Below are 10,796 nucleotides of genomic sequence, written 5' to 3'. Positions count from 1 at the left end.
CTCTCTGCTTATTTGGCTTTAAAAAGTTTGTGAAGTGTATGTCTGGGTATCCTCAGCACTTCATTTTCCTTCTTTTCCAAGTGGCATTTAATACTAAATAAAAACTGATCAGAGGTTTAGAATTATCCTTGGCCCATTGTGTTTCCATGGTTACAGGTCTGTGTTGTTCATCTTCCGAATTCAGCCTCAATGACTTACCCTGGCTTTGTGACCTGTGCTTATTAAATCTTGATTACTATGTTCTCTCTGTGTCAGCCTCTTATTTATACACTACAGTCACTTCTAAAGGAGACAGTCTTCCCACATCGTGATTGAAGCACCTGAACACAAACACTCCTTTTTCAATATTTCTCACCTCTCATGGCAAAGTCCACACTAAAATAACTAGCCCATTTTCAAGTTACTCTTTGAAGAAAGCAACGTTTTTCTAAATCTCTCTTAACAATGCTACTCTTTCCCTATTCTCTCCAATGGATGATTAACCACCCACTGGTCTACCTTTCCACTTGGCAAAACTATTATTTGCATGTTTGTTTCTTACCAGGGTAATGAATGGATTAATGCAAAATAGAAGATAATGAGATTGTGTTACCAAATTAGTAGAATGTTATAACACTAATTAAAAGAAATTTTTCTGAAAATAAAAATGTAACTCAATTCATTTGGAGTGCCTACTACACTTTGTGAGTATGTTTTAGAAAATCTTTTATTTTATTTTATTTTTAAACTTTACAATATTGAATTAGTTTTGCCAAATATCGAAATGAATCCACCACAGGTATACCTGCGTTCCCCATCCTGAACCCTCCTCCCTCCTCCCTCCCCTACCCTCCCTCTGGGTCGTCCCAGTGCAAGTAAAATAGAGAAACTTAAAGTAGATTATCAAAGGAAGGTAACTGAAAAGTAGTCTGTGTCATCATGTAACAACCATAACAAAAATAACAAGAAAATAATCACATCTTAAGGAAAATAGAAATTTATTTTTCTCACAAAAGAATCCTAAAAGTTGGCTGTCAATGGAAACAATAGCAACTCCACAGCCATCAGGGATCCAGGGTTCTTGTACCTGATGCCTCCAAATTCTTAGTGGTCTGATTTATGATTCAGTGTGGTTGCTGGAGCTCCAGCTCTCATATCCACAGTCCAGGCAACAAGATGGAAAAAGGGGAGGACTCCTTGAAACTTCATATGTCATGTGTACTTAACATCTCTTTGGCCAGAACTTGGTTATCTGGTTACATGTAGTTGCAAAGGAGTTTGGGAAATGTAGTCTTTTAACTAGACTACAATGTAACCAGCTAATTCTGTTACTACAGAGGAAGAGGGAAATTGATATTTCCCTGTTTTCTAATAGCAGTCTTTTCCACAAATTTTAAAATATATAGCTTTAAAAGCATAAAGAATACAGTGGACAATATGCACTACGGACATAAATCATATTAAAATAAGCTTTGTAGCACCACACACACACACACAATATTTCAAATTCCTTAAAACAAAAGAATATTTGAAAAATTAAATTTTCATCTTTTCCCCCTTCTCATCTCTGACAATGTCACCTGTATCTTTGGTAGGCCATTTGATAGTAAAGATAATTGACATTTATTGAGCATTTATTAAGTTCTAGGCAATGAACTAAAGTTTTTACATGGACTTTTTTTTTTAAACCCTCAAGCCAACCTTTTGATGAGATTGTAAGTAGTTTTCTTTCCATTTTATAGAAAACAAATTTAAGGAGGTATGCAATTTGGCCAAAGTCACAGAACTATTAAGTGGGGAAGCCAAAACTTTAACCCAGTTCATCTGACCAGGGAATTCTCTTCTCACTATACTATGGCCTTCTTCACTAAATGTTAGCGCTCGTCTCTTGTGCTACTTCTATGTACAATTCTTACTTCCCTTACCTTCTGCTTTTTATGTCCAATTACCTTTTTCCGCTCATTTTCTAACCAGCACTCAGTAAATAACCTAAGCTGTCTACTGAGATGCAATCTTGAGTAAATTAGTGTGCTTATTGTCTAATCCAGCCTCCACACTGCCTAACACAGACCCTTGCAGAAAGAAGGTGTTGCTAAATAATTAGGGACAGAATAATAGAAAGTAATAGATGATATACTTGTGACTGGTTTGGAAGCAAATTGTTCAGGAAGAAATAGATCATAACATATGAGCAGAAATAGAAAACAGAAATTGGGCAAGTCTACACTCTGAAGTTTTGCATTAAAACATTATGGGTTGAAGAAAGGCTAAAAGGACTAGCAGGATTTTGTGCAATTTTGATTCCGATCATTTAGTTTTTGTTTGTTTTGATTTTGTCACCTGGGAATGTTGAGAATGTTTAAGGATATAAAAAGCCTGATGAGACAATGATAATATTGGTAAGGGAGAGGAAAAAATATGAAAATAACTCTGAAGAAAGTAGGTCAGGATGAGATGAAGGGGTAACATGAGGAGCAGAGTCTCATCGAGGAGAGAAAAATCCATTTTCCTGAGCTGCATAAAAGGATCAAGACATAGGATCAATAAATACTTGTCCTTTACAAAGACTTTGTTAGGCTCTATTGTTAATTGAAGAATCAAGAGAAGGAGAGGGGCTTCCCTGGTGGCTCAATGTATGCCTTAGAGCAACTAAAGTGGTGTGCCACAACTCTCGAGCCTGTGCTCAAGAGCCTGGGAGCCGTACTACTGAGCCCAGGTGCCCTAGAGAAGCCAGTGCAATCAGAAGTCCATGCACCACAAACTGGAGAGCAACCCCCCTCGCCAGAACTAGAGAAGAGCCTGCACAGCAACGAAGACCCAGCACAGCCCAAAATAAAAATAAATAAATGAATTTAAAAATAAAAAATAAATAGAAGAGTAGGAAGGAAAATTGAATCAAAAGGATAAAGGAGGGAAAATGTTGGTGTTGAGTCATGAAGTAACCTAAAACCTAGACATGGGAGCTTAGACACAGAAAGGTCATCAAAGAGCACTGCTACCGATGGGCAAGTCAGGATGGTGGCAAAAGACGTACTGAAAGGCTCAGAAAGAAGTCACCAGGGAAGAGGAGCCCGTGCAATGGATGAAAATAAAGGTACTGAAAGCCAACCCCAACTGGGTGAGGGCATCTGAAAGAAAAGACGGAGGTAAGCAGGGGAGGTGAGAGATGAGTGGACTTCTCCTCTGATAAACATTCTTTCGTCAGGTCATTGCATTCCAGGGTAATTTGAAAAAATCTGCTATTTTAGCACATGACAACAAAAGAGGAGAAGAACATCTTGTACAGGTCTATTCTTTGAGGATATTCAAAGCGGCAGCATATTGTTTCTTATCGTATTTCATAATCACAGAGTTATTATACCCACCTGACATTTTTGTCAAGTACTCCCTTTATTTTCCTCACCACCTCTCCTTTTGACTTCTGATACTATTTACAAATTTATCTCTTTGGTGAAATGAGATCTTGAACTATTGCTCCGTGAAATAACTCATCAAAGGGTACATTCTCCAGACACAAGGCCAAACTGCCCCCAGTGGCAACTTTCAGCTGTGTAAATGCCGATGCTGGTTATTTCCATGAAAAGATCCTTATGGTTTCAATACTGTTATAGCATTTGTGTTTAATTATTTCCCCAACATGAGGTATATTTCCAATACACATTCCTTCATAGGGTCCTCTGTGATGAGAAAATATTTCTGAGGAGTTATGCTTAAACCAGGATTGCTGCTGCTGCTGCTGCTAAGTCGCTTCAGTCGTGTCCAACTCTGTGCGACCCCATAGACAGCAGCCCACCAGGGTCCACCATCCCTGGGATTCTCCAGGCAAGAACACTGGAGTGGGTTGCCATTTCCTTCTCCAATGCACGAAAGTGAAAAGTGAAAGAAGTCTCTCAGTCGTGTCTGACTCTTAGCGACCCCATGGACTGTAGCCCACCAGGCTCCTCCATCCATGGGATTTTCCAGGCAAGAGTACTGGAGTGGGTGGCCATTGCCTTCTCCAAAACCAGCATTAGCAAAATTCAATAGATCATTCAAGAAAATATTCACCAGGCTTATTCTGATCCCACCGCTGCTGTGGGCACTGGGAATACAGCAGTGCATAAAACAAAGTTTCTGTCATCATGACACTTCCATTCTGGTGCAGAAAGCAGACATGAAGCAAGTAATTTAGTATATGGAATATCAGTTGGGAAGAAGTACTATGAGAAAAAAGGAAGAAAGAGGGGATGAATGAAAGTTGTTCAGTCATGTCCGACTCTTTGCAACCCCATGAACTACACAGTCCATGGAATTCTCCAGGCCAGAATACTGGAATGAGTAGCTGTTCCCATCTCCAGGGGATCTTCCCAACCCAGAGATTGAATCCAGATCTCTCACACTGCAGGCAGATTCTTTACCAGCTGAGCCACGAGGGAAGCCTGAAGGTAGGATAGCACTGGTGAAATAGGGCTTCAGTTCAATTCAGTTCAGTCGTTCAGTCGTGTCTGACTCTTTGCGACTCCATGGACTGCAGCACGCCAGGCTTCCCTGACCATAACCAACTCCCAGAGCTTGCTTAAACTCATGTCCATCAAGTCAGTGATGCCATCCAACCACCTTATCCTCTGTCGTCCCCTTCTCCTCCTGCCTTCAATCCTTTCCAGCATCAGGGTCTTTTCCAATGAAGCTAAGGAAAAAGAAATTGCAATCTTAAATAAAAAGGATAAATAAAGTCTTCTTGTTGAGAGGGATATCTGAGTAAAGAGCAGGAGAAGTTGAGACAAAAAACTAGAAACCAGAAGAAGGCGGAGAGAGTGGAGGAGGAGGAAGAAGAGGAAAAGAAGAAGTAATTAAGTGGGACTGGGAATAATGATGAAAAGACCCCAAGAGACTCTGAAGATGGAGCCTGCATAGTCAAAGAAATGATGGGGTTGGAAAAAGAAAAAATCTTGTAGAGTTTTTTTTTTTTTGCAGTTTACATTTTAATGCCTTATTTATTTATTTTTTAATATAAATTTATTTATTTTAATTGGAGGTTAATTACTTCACAATATTATATTGGTTTTGCCATACATCAACACAAGTCTGCCACAGGTAGACAGGTGATCCCCATCCTCAACCCCCCTCCCACCTCCCTCCCCGTACCATCCCTCTGGGTCGTCCCAGTGCACCAGCCCCAAGCATCCAGTATCATGCATCGAACTTGGACTGGTGATTCATTTCGTATATGATATTATACATGTCTCAATGCCATTCTCCCAAATCATCCCACCCTCTCCCTCTCCCACAGAGTCCAAAAGACCATTCTATACAGCTGTGTCTCTTTTGCTGTCTTGCGTACAGGGTTAGCATTACAATCTTTCTACATTCCATATATATGCGTTAGTATTATTTAATCCTTTCTCTCCAATTTTCAGAGCTGTGGTCCACCCTAGACAATCTCTTTCCAGACAAATTTCCCTAGATTTGATGTTAATTGTTATCAACATTCCTATTAGGTTTTTTAAATGTTCCTTTAAAAGCTCTTTTTATTGTGAAATATAAAACATGAATAGAGAAATATATAATATATATTATATGCAATTATATATATATTGTAAATTACAGTGAATAGTTATATAATCATCACTCCGGCAAAAAACCTTGTAAGGTCTTGTAGACCATTATAATATGAGAAGCTATTGGAGGATTTTGTGCAGAGGAGTAACACAGTTTTTAATAGATCACTCTGGACACTGTGTTGAGAAGAAATAGTGGATGGCAATAGTAGAGTCAGAAATGGTAGAAAGGCGATTGCAGCATTCTTGAGGTAAGGAAGGATGGCAGCTTGCTCCAGAATATTAATAGCAGAGGTAATAAGAAGTGATAGGCTTCAAATACCTATATTTGCTAATGGATGGGATGTGAGATATGAAATAAAAGAATAAGCAGTGACTCCAACATTTTTGCCATGAACAAATGAAAAGCTGGCATTGCCATTCAGGGCCGTGGAGGTAATTGCCCAAGGAGCAAGCTTGCAGCTTCTCTACTGATGGGAGGTTCAAAGACGATAAATTGAAATGTAAGAATTGCCACGTAATTCTTCCAGATGGCTTGATTAACTAGAGGAATGAGGAAGGGGTTAAGGATCATTTATCCCAATCCAGCCACACTGAATATTCATCAAACCAGACTCTTGAAGAAAAAACCAATTCGTTTTGCTCCAAAGAACAAAACAGGAGTGAGAAACACCAGCCCGTATGACCTTTTGGCTCATGATGCTACTACCACTTGTGACCTTAAGAGAGGCTCTTCTCAGCCAGAGTACCCTCCCTCAGGTTGGGGCTTGGGGAGCCATGGCCAGAAGGCTAATTGCTCCCCTTGCTGTGCTGTTGTTGTTCTGTCACTAAGTCGTGCCTGGCTCTTCGCAACCCTATGGACTGCAGCACGCCAGGCTTCCTTGTCCTTCATTATCTCCCCGAGTTAGCTCAAACTCATGTCCATTGAGTCAATGATCTAACCATCTCATCCTCTGTCATCCCCTTCTCCTGACCTCAATCCTTCCCAGCATCAGGGTCTTTTCCAATGAGCTGGCTCTTTGCATCAGGTGGCCAAAGTGTTGGAGTTTCAGCTTCAACATTAGTGCTTCCAGTGAATATTCAGGGTGGATTTCCTTTAGGGTTACATGGATTGATTTTCTTGCTGTCCAAGGAACTCTCACGAGTCTTCTCCAGGGCCACATTTCAAAAGCATCGATGCTTTGGTGCTTAGCCTTCTTTACTGTACAACTATCACATCTGTACATGACTGCTGGAAAAACCATAGCTTTGACTTATGGACCTTTATTGGCAAAGTGAAGTCTCTTCTTTTGGGGAGCATCAGAGAATGAGATGGTTAGATAGCAACACCAACTCAATGGATTTGAAGTTGAGCAAACTCTGGGAGACAGTGAGGGACAGGGAAACCTGGAATGCTGCAGTCCATGGAGTTGCAAAGAGTTGGACATGACTGAGTGACTGAACAACAAACAACATGGTAGGTGTATGCTTAACTTTGTAAAGAAACTGCCAGACTGTTTTCCAAGTGTTTGGAAAACATCATTTCACATTCCCACTAATAATACAGAAGAGCTCCAATTTCTCCATGTTAATGCCAGCACTGGATCTGGTCAGTCAGCTAATGACAAATTCTTTCAGCTTTCACATGTCTGAAAAAGTATTTATTTTATCTGAATTTTTAAAAGATATTTTTCTATGGTTATAGACTTTATGGTTGAAAGTTTTTAATATTTTTTTCAGGGCATTAAAATTTTGCCCCACTACTTTCTGGATTTCATTGTTTCCTACAGGAAGTCTTTCATCATGCTTAGTTTTCTTCTCTATTTAATTCATCATTTCCCCCTGGCTAGTATGTTTTCTCTTTAGTGCTGGTTTTAAGTAATTTCATTATTATAAGCTTTGGCATAATTATCTTCATGTTTCTTTTGTTTAGAGTTCATCAAAATTCTTAGATCTGTAAGTTTACAATTTTTATGAATTTGGACAATTTTCTGACCATTATCCTTTTAATGGATTTTACTTTTTAGAGGAGTTTTAGGTTTCACAGCAAAATTGAACAGAAAGCACAAAGTTCCTGTACACCTCTTGTCACCTCACCATCCCAGCCCCGCGACATGGACAGCCTCCACCACTGTCAACAGCCTGCTCCAGAGTAATAACATTTGTTATAATCGGTGAGTCTACACCATCCAAAGTTCTTAACTTGCATCAAGGTTGACTTGGGGTGATATATATTCTGTGGGTTTTGCCAAATGTACAATGACATGTATCTACCATTAGAATATCATACAGAATAGTTTCATTGCCCTAAAAATTCTCCATACTCCCCCAACCTCTGATAATTGCTGATCTTCCATAATTTTGCCTTTTTCAGAATGTCATATGATTGGATTTACAGACTATGTAGCTTTTTCAGATTAATTTCTTTCACTTAGTAATATCCATTTCAGTTCAGTTCAGTTGCTCAGTCGTGTCTGACTCTTTGCGACCCTATGAACCACAACATGCCAGGCCTCCCTGTCCATCACCAACTCCTGCAGTTTACCCAGACTCATGTCCATTGAGTCAGTGATGCCATCCAACCATCTCATCCTCTGTTGTCCCCTTCTCCTCCTGCCCTCAATCTCACCCAGCATCAGGGTCTTTTCAAATGAGTCAGCTCTTCGCAGGAGATGGCCAAAGAATTGGAGTTTCAGCTTCAACATCAGTCCTTTCAATGAACACCCAGGACTGATCTGCTTTAGGATGGACTGGTTGGATCTCCTTGCAGTCCAGGGGACTCTCAATGGTCTTCTCTAACACCACAGTTCAAAAGCAACAATTCTTCAGCGAAGCAACAATTCTTCGGCGCTCAGCTTTCTTTGGAGTCCAACTCTGACATCCATACACAACTACTGGAAAAACCATAGCCTTGACTAGACAGACCTTTGTTGGCAAAGTCATGTCTCTGCTTTTGAATATGCTATCTAGGTTGGTCATAACTTTCCTTCCAAGGAGTAAGTGTCTTTTAATTTCATGGCTGCAGTCACCATCTGCAGTGATTTTGGAGCCCCGAAATAAAGTCAGCCACTGTTTCCACTGTTTCCCCGTCTATTTGCCATGAAGTGATGAGACCAGATGCCATGATCTTAGTTTTCTGAATGTTGAGCTTTTAATATCCATCTAGGGTTCCTCAATTTCTTTTCTTGACTTAATAATGCATTTATTTTTAGCAGTGAATAATATTTCGTTGTTTGGATGTATTAGATTTTATTTTTCAATTTTTCTACAGAGACTACTATTGTTCTTTTCTTTTTTTTTTTTTTAATACATCTTCAAATGTTTCTCTGTTCTTTCCCCTCTCCCCCACCTCATCTCCTTCAGGGACTCCAGGTGCATGTATACCAGGTTATGGGAAATTGTTCTATAGCATTGTTCTCTCTCTCTCTTTGGTTTAGCTTTTATTCTCTCTGAGTTTGGTTTCAGGTATATTCTATTGTTATTTCTTCAAGTTCACTGATCTTTTCATCTGAGGAGTGAGTCTATTATTTTTTCCAGCCTTATTGAAATATTATAAACATATATCTAAGTTAAGGTGTAGATAATGATAGTAGATAGTGAAGTAGCTCAGTCGTGTCCGACTCTTTGCGACCCCATGGACAGTAGCCAACCAGGCTCCTCCGTCCATGGGATTTTCCAGAATACTGGAATACTGGAGTGGGGTGCCATTGATACAGGTGTATGTCATAAAATGATCACCACAATAAGGTTAATTAACCCTTTTATCCCCTCACACAATTACCATTCTTTTTCTGGTGATACATTTAAGATCTAGTCTCTTAGCAACTGTCAAGTATATAATACAGTGTTGTTAATTATAGTCAGCATGCTGTATGTTAGATCGCCAGAACTTATCCATCTTGGAGTTGGACATTTATCTGCTTTCACCAACATAGCCCCATTTTCCTCGCCCCTCAACCCCTAGCAACCACCATTCTATTCTTATTTCCATGAATTTGGCTTTTTTAGATTTCACATATGTTGTACAATATTTGTCTTTCTCTGTCTGACTTATTTCACCACTAGTGAAATCTTTAGCATCCAGGCTACCATGTTCTGCCAGGGACTATCTGTGCCCTAGTGTTTGTGCAAGTTTAGTCATGTCCAACTCTTTGCAACCCCATGGAGCCTATCAGGCTCCTCTGTCCATGACATTTTCCAGGCAAGGACACTGGAGTGGGTTGTCATTTCCTTCTCCAGGGGATCTCCCCAACCTCGGGATCTGTGCCCTAAATCACTCTCATATTGAGATTCTGTTTGCCTGCTTGGATACGAGCGAGTCAGCCCAAACCCCAACTGATGATCTGTTTCTCCTACCACTTCTGGTACCACTTATAAATTAGTTCAGACTTCCAAAGAGCAGACTCAAAAATAGTATTAGATACACAAGAGATTTATTGGAGAAATGTCTGTGAAACAAAAAGTAGATGAAGCTGGAGAAGACAAAGATGGAATCCAGACTGAGCAGAGTCTTGACCTCTGTGAAGGGGTAGAGGGAAGAAAGAAGGTTATGTAGGAAGCTTCTTAGACTGCTGCTGCTGCTGCTGCTGCTGCTGCTGCTAAGTCGCTTCAGTCGTGTCCAACTCTGTGCGACCCCATAGAAGGACTCCTACCAGGCTCCGCCATCCCTGGGATTCTCCAGACAAGAACACTGGAGTGGGTTGTCATTTCCTTCTCCAATGCATGAAAGTGAAAAGTCAAAGTGAAGTCTCTCAGTCGTGTCTGACTCTTAGCGACCCCATGGACTGCAGCCGACCAGTCTCCTCCACCCATGGGATTTTTCCAGGCAAGAGTACTGGAGTGGGGTGCCATTGCCTTCTCCATCTTAGACTGCAGGGCGGTTCTAAGAAAGTTCTGGCCTGAATAAAGAGTGTCCTTGAGCCAAAGTCACAATCGAGGAGTCCCCCATCTCACAGGAATGAATCTGCACTATTCCTCCTTTTACTGCTGCCACGATCCATCACTGGGTGAGTGCAGCCCATGGGAAGCATGGCTCTTCTTGCAAACGTGACTGAGGACCCGGAAGTGGGGCCACCAGTCCATTACGCTCTCAGCAGCAGGAAACCTGAGCAGCACATTTTCATAACCATGGATGCCACAGCTCCTCACTGACTGCTGCTAAGTCACTTCAGTCGTGTCCGACTCTGTGCGACCCCAGAGACGGCAGCCCACCAGGCTCCCCCGTCCCTGGGACTCTCCAGACAAGAACACTGGAGTGGGTTGCCATTTCCTTCTCACTGACTAGTCTATGCAAATACTGCC

The sequence above is a fragment of the Bos taurus genome, chromosome 4 (assembly GCF_002263795.3).
Source record: "Bos taurus isolate L1 Dominette 01449 registration number 42190680 breed Hereford chromosome 4, ARS-UCD2.0, whole genome shotgun sequence".
Classification (NCBI taxonomy): domain Eukaryota; kingdom Metazoa; phylum Chordata; class Mammalia; order Artiodactyla; family Bovidae; genus Bos; species Bos taurus.
Note: the sequence above shows the minus strand (reverse complement) of the source record.